The 12,535-nt window shown below is 44.5% G+C and overlaps 1 protein-coding gene across 2 annotated transcripts in view; it reads left to right on the plus strand.

The window, feature by feature from the left end:
• Positions 1-12,535, plus strand: part of wdr11 (WD repeat domain 11) — a 170,055-nt gene that overhangs the window by 113,926 nt on the left and 43,594 nt on the right. The gene's annotated exons all lie outside the window — the stretch shown is intronic.

Consider the following 12,535-nt stretch of genomic DNA (forward strand, 5'->3'; position numbering starts at 1 on the left):
AGCATGTACGTACGTGATTGTGTTTTTGAGAAAACAAAGTTTAGGCATGGTTAGAAAAAAACTACAATTTTAAAGTAACCATAAAACCATAAAAATAAAGCCATAAAACACATACAGAACATTTGTTCACAAGACTTTTGAGAACTGGATCTTTTAGCCTAGAATTTTTGCTTCAAAATGATCTGAAAATAATCTAACTCACTCATTCAGAGAAAACAATATATTGATTTAAATTTTCTAAGTCACTTTTTGAGTAGAAGGGGTCTATGCGAGAGGGCGTGAACTATCCTGGATAATGCTGTGACTCACACCTGAGAAGACAATGGCCCGCATAATGAGCTCCATAATGAGCCATTGAGTCAGGTGTGTGACTGAGAGGGAATTGCAACAAGAAAGAATGTGAGGAAAAAAGAAATGTGTATACATCTATCACACAAAATAACTTGAGATTTACTTGTGAGTGCAGTTAAACAGTTTATTAGGAACAAACAAACAAATAAACAACAGAAGAGTCCAGACATCGTGGGTGCAATATCCAAAACAGTGGCAGGAAACTGGAACCCAGGAAAACGGGAGTCAGCAGAAACTGCATGAGAAAACACAAAACAGACATGAGCAACACAATGAACGGACAAAGACAAAGCAAACATGGTGACAATACATACACTACCAGTCAAATTATTTAAACAGTACGATTTTTTTTTTTTTTTTTAAGAAGTGTCTTCAGCTCACCAAGCCTGCATTTATTTGATCCAAAGAACAGCAAAACCAGTACATTATATTTATTATAATATATAGGCCTACATATTTTTACTATTCAAAATAAATAAATAAAGCAATTATTAATATTATTAATATTATTACATTAGCAATCACCAACATTGCCCACTGGATTTTATAACATAGATGCACACATGCTTTGCATGTATTATCATACAATATAAAAACAACATTTTATAACTGAGAAACTAAATGATTATTGTTAAGCTCATTATAAACTGTTATAATATAATAATATAATATAATACCTGCTTAAACATGAGTAGGCTACTTCACAGTAAAGATTGGTCTAAACTTTCTTAGACATTACTTTTATATCATTGTTTATAGAACATATAACTATCCTCACGTCGTGCAACATTTAAATGCAATGAAAGGTTGCCTATCATATTTCAAAATGTTGCACTCGATTTCACACATTTTATTCTGGAGTTATAGTTTGGGAAAAGTTCACCTAGTAAATGTGTTCAGCTTTGTCACATCAACACATTATTGAATGCCAATAAGAAACATTACTTACTCGGTATAAAAGATCTCCTCCTCCGCTGGCTCCAGCTGCGCTCCCGTTCTGTTTGTGAGGTAAACAAAGCTTTTTCCTCTCAGCGCGTCTTCTGGGGGTAAATACAAGGCTTTTTCCTCTCAGCGCGTTTCTGAGGTAAATACAAGGCTTATTCCTAACAGCGTGTTCTTCCAAAACTGAAAAGTATCCGAGATGAACGCGTTGCTGCTTTGTTTACGGTAGTGTGGGCGTTTACATGCCGCGTGTCTCACGTGGAGATTTGTAATATCAATTGCGCGAGCAGCGTGTGGGCGTGACCTAATTAGAGATAATGAGACCAGATGGAAAAACTTGACATGTCCTTGGTTTCATACACATTACGTTATCACAGAATATTTGTTTCATTTAAGAGTAGACATGTCAAGCTTTCTATAGATATATTTCTCATGTCTCTGTGTGAAGTATTTGCTGAGTTACAGTTCATTTTAGTGACGTGTTTCAAAAAGCAATTCGCAGAGAGAGTGAAGACTAAGAACGCACCCTGTTTGTTTTCTTTATTCTTCAAAAGCACAAAGTTTAGTTGTTATTATGAGTGTATACAAATAAAAGTAGACCCCTAACAGATTCGAATGGTGTATTGCTCTTATCTGTACGATCAAAAATCGCAGAGTAATTCAAGCTCATTTCGGCCTTATCAGGAAAATCTGCCTCAAAACGCGTATCCATGTTTGTCGACCCCAGAGGGTTAAAAGCGTGTGTGTCTCTGGCTCTGCGCCAGCCAGCTAACGCAGGTTTGAAGTTAACAGCTGTAGACTTCGCTGTAGAAACGCCTCAGCAGCTGGATTGGACCTCTTGCAGCTCTGCTTGCATTCCTGGTCTATCCACTGCTCGCACTGCAAGTGTTTCAGGCTTGCCTCTCTGCGCTCTCGGATCACTTTCTTTTCAGACAGTGACTCCACCCCTCGCGCCCTCCCGTTTTCTTCCTCCCAAGGACCTGAGAGGAAAAAACAGCGGGGCAGAGGAGTTGAGCGGCCGGAGACGAGCGAGCTCACGTCGGCTCAGTGCCTGCGTGTCTCGCCGTCACCACAGAGAGAGGATTCGCCTGTCCTCTTCATCCAACCCGATCAGCGTCCCTCTGCGGCTGCGAGCGACATGATCTCGTTCGGTGCGAGCGACGACGAGATGGACAGCCTTTCCCTGGCAGCGTCTGAGGAGGAGGAGCTGTCGGTGAGCTCTGGCCCTTCTTCCCGGAAGTCCACGACGAGCTCACTAAATCATGGCACGCCCCTTACTTGTCTCGCATCAGACCTTCTACTTCCTCCGCCCTCACCTCCGTTGATGGCTCCGAGGAGAAGGGATACGAGCACCTGCCCCCTCTGGATGAGTGATCGGATGGAAGGCGAGGGCAAACCATCTGTCCAAGCCGTGCAGAGCCACGTCCTGTGCAGGTCCTCCAGGTCTTTCAGTCCAAGATGCTCGCCAGCGAGGAGGCCAGTCTCGATGCGGCTTCACTCAGGGACCTGAGGAGAGCAACGGACCTGGCCCTGCGCACCACCAAAGCCATCTGTGTTGGAACGCCATCTGTGGCTCACCCTAACGGAGATGGAGGCGGATAAGGTCCCCATCCTCGACGCTCCAGTCTCAGCCAGCAGCCTGTTCATGCCAACGGTGGAGGGCTTCGCGGAGCGATTTACGGAGGCTCAGAAGTAGTCTCAGGCGATGTGACACTTCCTTCCGAAATGGTCCAGTTCCTCTGCTGCTGCCAGTTGCCCCAAGCCTGCGCCGACTCAGCAGCCCGCCAAGCCAACGTCAGCCACTCCCGAACCCCGGCCCCCTGAGGATCGGCAGGACAGAGGACGTTCCCGCTCTACGAGACGTTACCCCTTCCCGAAGCGCCAAGGACCCCGGCTCAAGATAGCCCTGGATCCTGCGCCTCAGAAGTCCTACTGAACAGCCAGGCAGAAAGAGGAGGGGCCCGAGTCTCGCTACCGCCGGACCACAGCCTCTAATGTGCCTCTTGTCGCCCCGCTTAGCGCTGGGTGCATTCTGCCTACCATAAGAGCCCTGCCCTTATGCAGCCAGTCTCCAGAGCCTATCCATCCTCTGGCCACACGGGCCGAGGCCTGGCAAGCCATCCCCGGTGTGTCAGAGTGGGTAATGGCTACAATAAGACGAGGTTATTCACTCCAATTCGCTCGAAGGCCACCACGCTTCCGCGATGTGATTGCCACCACAGTGCGTAGCAAGGACGCTCAGGTCCTGCGCGCAGAGCTGATGAATCTGCTGGGAAAAGGAGCCATAGAGGTTGTTCCTCCAGCCCAGAGTGAGTCAGGCTTCTACAGCCGCTACTTCCTCGTCCCCAAAAGAGACGGTGGCCTGCGACCTATTCTAGATCTCAGACTCCTGAATCGCGCCCTGGTAAAAAGGTCGTTCAGGATGATCACATTGAAACAGATCCTCTCGCAAATACGTCCAGGGGACTGGTTCATGTCGCTGGATCTGAAAGACGCATAATTTCACATCCAGGTAGCCTCCCATCACAGACGATTCTTGAGATTCGCATTCGAGGGGGTGGCATATCAATACAAGGCCCTCCCGTTTGGTCTGTCCCTGGCTTCCCGCACCTTTACGCGATACATGTATGCGGCTCTCATTCTGGCCCAGTCGGAGGCGGTTTCAACATTGCACAAGACCCTCATCCTCAGCCACCCAGATTGACTGGGGCTCAGGGTCAATCTTGCCAAGAGCGTTCTGTCACCCAGCCAACGAGTGTTGTTCCTGGGGACAGTTATCGACTCAGTGCAGATGACAGCAACTGTCTCAGCAGAACGAGCCATGACAATTCAGCGCCATGTGGCCTCCTTCAAGGAAGGGACCGTCCACCCGCTCAAGGCTTTCCAGAAAATGCTGGGCCTTATGGCAGCAGCTTCGCCAGTGCTTCGATTGGGCCTGCTTTACATGTGGCCCATCCAGTTCTGGCTGAAGCAGAGAGTTCCATCTGCGGCTTGGTGTCACGGTTGCCATCGCATAACGGTGAATCGGGCTTGTGTATCAGCCCTGAACTGTTGGAGGGACCCCCTCTGGTTGAAGCGAGGTGTGATCCTAGACATGGCGCACAGAAGGAAGGTTGTCACGACAGACGCTTTCAACATGGGTTGGGGAGCTCTGTGCGAGGGCAAACCGGCCTTCGGCCTTTGGTCCGAGGAGGAATCAGGTCTGCACATCAACTGCCTAGAGATGCTAGCAGTGTGCCGTGCCAGTCACTTCTTCCTGCCGGACATAAGGGGACACCATGTGCTAATACGCTCAGACAGCAGGTCCGTGGTATCGTACATAAATCACCAGGGCGGCCTCGTCTTGAAGTGCCTCTGCACACTGGCGAAAGACCTTCTTGTTTAGGCTCAGACCAGTCTACGCTCACTGAAGGCGGCGTATGTGCCGGGCAAATTGAACCAAGGAGCGGACATGTTGTCAAGGAACAACGTCTCATCAGAGGAGTGGACACTCCACCCACTCGTGGTTCAGAAAATCTGGGAAGTCTTTGGCAGAGCTCGAGTAGACCTCTTCGCCTCTAAAGACAACTTTTATTGCCCAATCTATTTCATGAGGAGCAGGGATGCCCTGGCCCACGAGTAGCCCAGCCTTCCGCTCTATGCGTTCCAATCCCATCGCTCTGCTACCACAGGTACTCAGACGAGTCAGGGAGCAACGGCACAGGCTTCTTCTAATAGCCCCCCTCTGGAGGAATCAACCGTGGGTTGGGAATTATTTCAGCTGCTCGAAGCAGCCCCGTGGCCCATTCCCTTGAGACAGGACCTCCTCTCTCAAGCAAACGGCACACTGTGGCATCCACGGCCCGAGTTATGGGCTCTGTATGTGTGGACGCTCAACGGGAGGCTTTGGTCCTCCCAGAGCGTGTCTTAAACACTATGGCGGAAGCTAGAGCCCCGTCTACCAGACGCCTCTATGCTCTGAAATGGTCCATTTTCTCGGCTTGGTGTCATGACCGCGACTTAGATCCGGTCACCTCTGAGGTATCAGTGGTTCTCTCATTGCTGCAGGAGATGCTGGATAAGCAGCGTTCTCCATCCACCATCAAGGTTTTCGCTTCAGCCATAGCGGCTTTTCATGCCCCTATTGCTGGCCGATCGGTGAGCAGAAATAGTGAGGTGGTCCAGTTTATATGAGGTGCCAGGAGACTTAAACCCCCGCGTCCTCATACAGTTCCACCTTGGGACCCTCAGGCCCTTTCCATCAACCCTGCTTGCCTGGAATTCGGGCCTAACGACTCCAAGGTCGTCCTGAAACCAAGGCTGGGTTATTTACCTAAGGTGCTCTCCACTCCGTTCAGAGCCCAGGTCATAGCGCTTTCCACGCTTTCCCCTTCGACGGATGACCAGGAATTGTACCTGCTCTGCCCCTTCAGGGCCATTAGGGTATACATTGAGCATTCTGCCTCATTCAGGAGATCAGAGCAGCTTTTTGTTAGCTTCGGTAACCGCGCTAAAGGCCGCCCTGTTACGAAGCAAAGAATTTCCAGGTGGTTAGTAGATGCTATCGCCCTAGCATACTCCTCCTTGGGCTTGCAGTGCTCAATTGGAGTAAGAGCCCATTCCACCAGAGGCATTGCCTCCTCCTGAGCATGGTCCAGCGGGGTGTCCATTTCAGAAATTTGTGAAGCGGCCGGCTGGTCCTCGCTGTCCACATTTGTAAGGTTCTACAACCTGGATGTCCCTGCCTTACAGGCCAGAGTCAAGTCAAGTCAAGTCACCTTTATTTATATAGCGCTTTTACAATACAGATTGTGTCAAAGCACTTAACAGTATCAAATTGGAGGAGTCCATTCTGCTTAGCCGCCCTCGGCTAGTTTAGCAGTTTTGAGGGTTCACTTGACCAACATTGTTCAAGTCCTCCTTCACTTGGGCACTCCATATTATATGGACACCAGGTATAATTTTACGGGATGACACCCAGGCCACGGATGACCCTGAGGGCTCAGCCTGTGCTTGGTGTATTCTATTGACTCCCCTGGGTCTTACTCCAATAGTAGTCTTGGTTGTGAGTCGTTCCCCATCATAGCACGGCGTGATTGTACTGGTTCCCATACAAGCGTCTTACGACGCAGTACGAGTGAAATATCGACAGGGAACGTACTTGGTTACTTTTGTAACCTCGGTTCCCTGAGATATGGGAACGAGTACTGCATTCCAGGCTGTGCTATGAGCTGCACGCCTCAGTCGCTTCATTCGAAGAAATCTGAGATGCGGTAGTGAAGCTTATATAGCCAGATGCCCCTCCCGTTTTGGCGGGCTGCTCAGCCATAGGCTCGCTCATCGCTGCCACCGAGCCATTGGTTCGTTTTTATAGCACCGCACGAACCAATGGACGTGCAGTTTCACTGCGTGATTGAAAAGGCTTCAGTTGAAGAGGAAAAAAGGAGTTTTTCCCATACAAGCGTCTTACGACACAGTACTCGTTCCCTTATCTCAGGGAACCGAGGTTACGAAAGTAACCGAGTACGTTTTTCTTTTTATATAGTTTACAGGACAAACTGCGCATTTCACCCAAAATTGTTTGGTGTGATATGATTCCAAATTTAGGGGGCCAAAGGGGGGGCCAAGCTTCTTGACAGGGGGGCACTGCCCCCAGAACCGCGATGACACGACGGATTATTGTTCAAATTCAAAGAGGAGTAAACAGAAAGTAACTGCCTTTTATCCTTTCTGTTTTAAAGATATTTTAATATTCATTTGTCTGTATAATGAGTGTGTTTTAGGTCTGTGTTTTATTGGTTGTTTTCTCCCCTCTCCCCACCCTCTACATTACTACTTTTCCACAGTTTTACACACCCATTTCTGGAGTCTTTTTCAGATCCAATGTGTGAAAGACCAGTGCTGAAACAGGGGGGGGTTTCATGACACCTTGAACAACACATGGTTATGGATATTATGGAAGAGAATATTATAGACGCAGCACCAACTAGAGAAGAATGCTCCTAGTCTTTGTCCCCCTGCTTGGTGTTCACCCCATGTGACCACTCCACTGTGAAATAAATTTAGTGTGTTTTTAAATAATACTATTTCAAACATATTTCATGTAAATTTAATCTGTAATCACTCTCTGGGGCCAGAGTTGTCTATTATGTTAGTGTCCACAAGGGGGAAGCCAGAGTCCAGCACGCGGACAGGAACATGCAGGTGAACTGCTAATATTTGATATGTTTTGGTTGTGGTGCGGGTGCAAGCTGCTGTTCCTGTGACGGTAGACAAGAGAATCTGACGATTTTCAGTGTCAAAAGCAGTAGATAGATCCAGCAGAATGAGAGCTGATGATTTGGAACCAAATCAACCAAAATGTCCATTCCATTAGAATAACAAAGGAAGAGCATTTCTCAGCAATGTCTTGTAGATTGCAGGATCTTCAGTGGGAGGTCCTAACAGTATCTGTTGTTTGTAGCCCTTTTGTCTTCAGGTATAAAATTATATCCCACAGACAGAACTTTGGGAGAAGCTAACATTCTTACAAGGGTTATGATTGTTTGAAGGATGGCATGCTAATATCACTACTTAAGAACTGATACATTCGCGAGCCACCCAAACGACAGCACAGCAAACATTTTAGGTTAGAAGGGGTAGTATGCACTGGACTGTTTAGACAGATATTAAAATGGATCATAAAGTGTCATTTGCTGTATTCACATCCAGATATGAGAAATTAGTGGGAGAGGGAAGAGAGGATGACACTACAGAGGAAAGATGGGAGGGTGAAAGGGAGCGTAGGTTTTGCCTGAAAGTAACTTGTAGAGGAATTGGTGGCACTCAGGTAGTAAGATGTAGGGTAAATGTAATAAAGAAATGATCAGAGATGATTGAAGGTTTTACCAAAATGTTGTCTGATACAATTGCATGTGTAAATTAAGTTGAGGTTGTTGCCTGATTTGTTAGTGCTTGTGGTGGTAAACCGATTGAGATTGAATGAAGCAAGGAGTGAGTGGACGTCTGGAGTGGTAGTCTTAATAATAAGATATCTGAAATCAGACATACCATCAAATCAGTTGCTGGCGATCCTGCAGGCCATTTAAAATATACAGGTGTCTTTAGTCAGTTTACATATACAGTATTGTTCAAAATAATAGCAGTACAATGTGACTAACCAGAATAATCAAGGTTTTTAGTATATTTTTTTATTGCTACGTGGCAAACAAGTTACCAGTAGGTGCAGTAGATTCTCAGAAAACAAACAAGACCCAGCATTCATGATATGCACGCTCTTAAGGCTGTGCAATTGGACAATTAGTTGAAAGGGGTGTGTTAAAAAAAATAGAAGTGTCTGCCTTTGACTGTACAAACTCAAAACTATTTTTTACAAACGTTTTTGTTTCTAGGATTTAGCAATCCTGTGAATCACTAAACTAATATTTAGTTGTATGACCACAGTTTTTTAAAACTGCTTCACATCTGTGTGGCATGGAGTCAACCAACTTGTGGCACCTCTCAGCTGTTATTCCACTCCATGATTCTTTAACAACATTCCACAATTCATTCACATTTCTTGGTTTTGCTTCAGAAACAGCATTTTTGATATCACCCCACAAGTTCTCGATTGGATTAAGGTCCGGAGATTGGGCTGGCCACTCCATAACATTAATTTTGTTGGTTTGGAACCAAGACTTTGCTCGTTTACTAGTGTGTTTGGGGTCATTGTCTTGTTGAAACAACCATTTCAAGGGCATGTCCTCTTCAGCATAGGGCAACATGACCTCTTCAAGTATTTTAACATATGCAAACTGATCCATGATCCCTGGTATGCGATAAATAGGCCCAACACCATAGTAGGAGAAACATGCCCATATCATGATGCTTGCACCACCATGCTTCACTGTGTACTGTGGCTTGAATTCAGAGTTTGGGGGTCGTCTCACAAACTGCCTGTGGCCCTTGGACCCAAAAAGAACAATTTTACTCTCATCAGTCCACAAAATGTTCCTCCATTTCTCTTTAGGCCAGGTGATGTGTTCTTTGGCAAATTGTAACCTCTTCTGCACATGCCTTTTTTAACAGAGGGACTTTATGGGGATTCTTGAAAATAGATTAGCTTCACACAGACGTCTTCTAACTGTCACAGTACTTACAGGTAACTCCAGACTGTCTTTGATCATCCTGGAGGTGATCATTGGCTGAGCCTTTGCCATTCTGGTTATTCTTCGATCCATTTTGATGGTTGTCTTCCGTTTTCTTCCATGTTTCTCTGGTTTTGCTCTCCATTTTAAGGCATTGGAGATCATTTTAGCTGAACAGTCTATAAGTTTTTGCACCTCTTTATAGGTTTTCCCCTCTCCAATCAACTTTTTAATCAAAGTACGCTGTTCTTCTGAACAATGTCTTGAACGACCCATTTTCCTCAGGCTTTCAAATGCATGTTTCGCAAGTGCTGGCTTCATCCTTAAATAGGGGCCACCTGATTCACACCTGTTTCTTCACAAAATTGATGACCTCAGTGATTGAATGCCACACTGCTATTTTTTTGAACACACCCCTTTCAACTAATTCAACTAATTGCCCAATTGCCCAGCCTTAAGAGGGTCCATATCATGAATGCTGGGTCTTGTTTGTTTTCTGAGAATCTACTGCACCTACTGGTAACTTGTTTGCCACGTAGCAATAAAAAATACTAAATACTAAAAACCTTGATTATTCTGGTTAGTCACATTGTACTGCTATTATTTTGAACAATACTGTATTTCGCTTTCTTTTTTAAATGACATTGTTAATCAACTCAAACCAACTGGTTCACCTTTAGATATACTTCCCTCATGGTTATTTAAACAAGTGTTTAGCATAATGGGTCCGACACTTTTAAATTTGATCAATAAATGCCTTGAGTTAGGAGTTGTTCCAGACTATTTAAAACATGCCTCGGTACAACCGAGACTTAAGAGGCCTAATTTAGATTCATTTGATGTATTCAATTTTAGACCCATTCCTAACCTTCCATTTTTAGCAAAAATTATAGAGAAAGTGGTTTTTCATCAAATACAAAGTTTCTTGGTAGATTACAACATTTTTGATGCATTCCAATCAGGCTTTAGGAAGTTTCACTCCACTGAGACGGCTCTTTTAAAAGTGTTCAATGACATTCTTTTAGCTACCGACTCTGGAGATTCTGTAGCTCTGGTACTTTTAGACTTGAGCGCTGCTTTTGATACTGTAGACCACAATGTTCTTCTGTCCCGCTTAGAACAGGTAGTGGGCATTAGAGGTTCAGCTTTAAATTGGTTCCAGTCTTATCTTACGAACAGAAGTTTCTCAGTTAATATTGGCAAATTTCACTCTTCCACTGTATCTTTGACCTGTGGGGTCCCTCAAGGCTCAACTCTAGCTCCCATGCTATTTTCTCTGTATATGCTTCCCCTCGGATCGATCTTTGAGAAGTATGGTATATGCTATCATTGTTACGCAGATGACACTCAAATATATATTCCTTTGACACATAAGAATGGATTAGACCCGGTAGCCGCTTGCCTCTTTGATGTTAAAGCATGGATGTCTCAAAATTTTTTAAGTCTGAACGAGAGTAAAACAGAGATTGTGGTATTTACCCCGTCGGATACACACTGTATACCAAATCTAAATCTTGGTGTTCTGGCACCTTATGTAAAGCCTTACATGAATAATTTGGGTGTGGTGTTGGACAGTGCCTTAAAGCTTGATAGACAAGTCAATCAAGTTGTGAAGTCAAGCTTTTATCAGTTGCGAACCCTGGTAAAAATGAAGTCCTTTCTTTTTTTTACTAACTTTGAAAGAGTAATCCACGCCTTTATTACCACGAGGCTTGATTATTGTAACTCTCTTTATGTGGGGATTAGTCAATCCTCCCTAAACCGCCTTCAGATGGTTCAAAATGCGGCTGCTAGAGTCCTGACGGGAACTCGAAAGAGTGAGCATATTACCCCTATCCTTCAGTCCTTGCATTGGTTACCAGTGTGCTACAGGATTCATTTTAAAATGCGCTTACTGGTTTTTAAGTCTTTAAATGGTTTAGTACCCTCTTACCTCTCGGATCTGTTGATAGACCACCAACCTACAAGAGCTCTTAGGTCTGCCAACTTAAGGCTCTTAGTGATTCCCAGAACCAGACTCAAGTCTAGGGGTGATCGAGCATTCGCCGTAGCTGCTCCGAGACTTTGGAATAGTCTTCCTACAGAAATCAGAGCCGCCCCTACACTACCCATTTTTAAATCCAGGTTAAAAACATTTTTATTTGAACTGGCTTATTACTCGTGATTTGAATTTGCTCTGCCCTGTGTTTTGCAGTGTTGTGACCTTGTTTTTGTTTTTTTATATATATATATATATATATATATATACACACACACAGTCATTACCAAAAATATCGGCACCCTTGGTAAATATGATCAAAGAAGGCTGTGAAAATTAATCTGCATTGTTAATTCTTTTGATGTTTTATTAAAAAAATTCACAAAAATCTAACCTTTCATTGGATAATAAGAATTTAAAATGGGGGGAAATATCATTATGAAATAAATGTTTTTCTCTAATACACATTGGCCACAATTAACGGCACTCTTTTATTCAATACTTTTTTAAACCTCCATTTGCTAGTTTAACAGCTCTAAATTTTCTCCTTTAATGCCTGATGAGGTTAGAGAACGCCTGACAAGAGATCAGAGACCATTCCTTCATCCAGAATCACTCCAGATCCTTTAGATTCCCAGCTCCATGTTAGTGCTTCTTCTCTTCAGTTCACCCCACTCATTTTCTATATGGTTCAGGTCAGAGGACTGGAATGGCCATAGCAGAAGCTTGGTGTTGTGCTCAGTGACCCATTTTTGTGTTGTTTTTGAGGTTTGTGTTTGGATTATCATACGGATGGAAGATCCAAACATGGCCCATTAGAGGATTTCTAACAGAGTCAGTCACTTATTGATTTTTTTATCTGTTGGTATTTGATAGAATCCATGATTCCATGTGTCTAAACAAGATGTCCATGACCTCCAGCAGAAATATAGGCCCACAACATCAAAAATACAGCAGTATATCTCATTGTAAACATGGGGTACTTTTTATCCCTGTGTTCACCAAACCCATCTTGAGTGTTTGCTGCTAAAAAGCTCATTTTTTAGTTTCATTTGACCATAGAAGCCAGTCCCATTTGAAGTTTCAGTCATGTCTGATAACTGAATATGCTGGAGTTTGTTTTTGGATGAGCTGGGATAGTTTTTTCTTGAAACCCTCT

The sequence above is a fragment of the Onychostoma macrolepis genome, chromosome 13, assembly GCF_012432095.1.
Source record: "Onychostoma macrolepis isolate SWU-2019 chromosome 13, ASM1243209v1, whole genome shotgun sequence".
In the NCBI taxonomy this organism is placed as follows: Eukaryota; Metazoa; Chordata; class Actinopteri; order Cypriniformes; family Cyprinidae; genus Onychostoma; species Onychostoma macrolepis.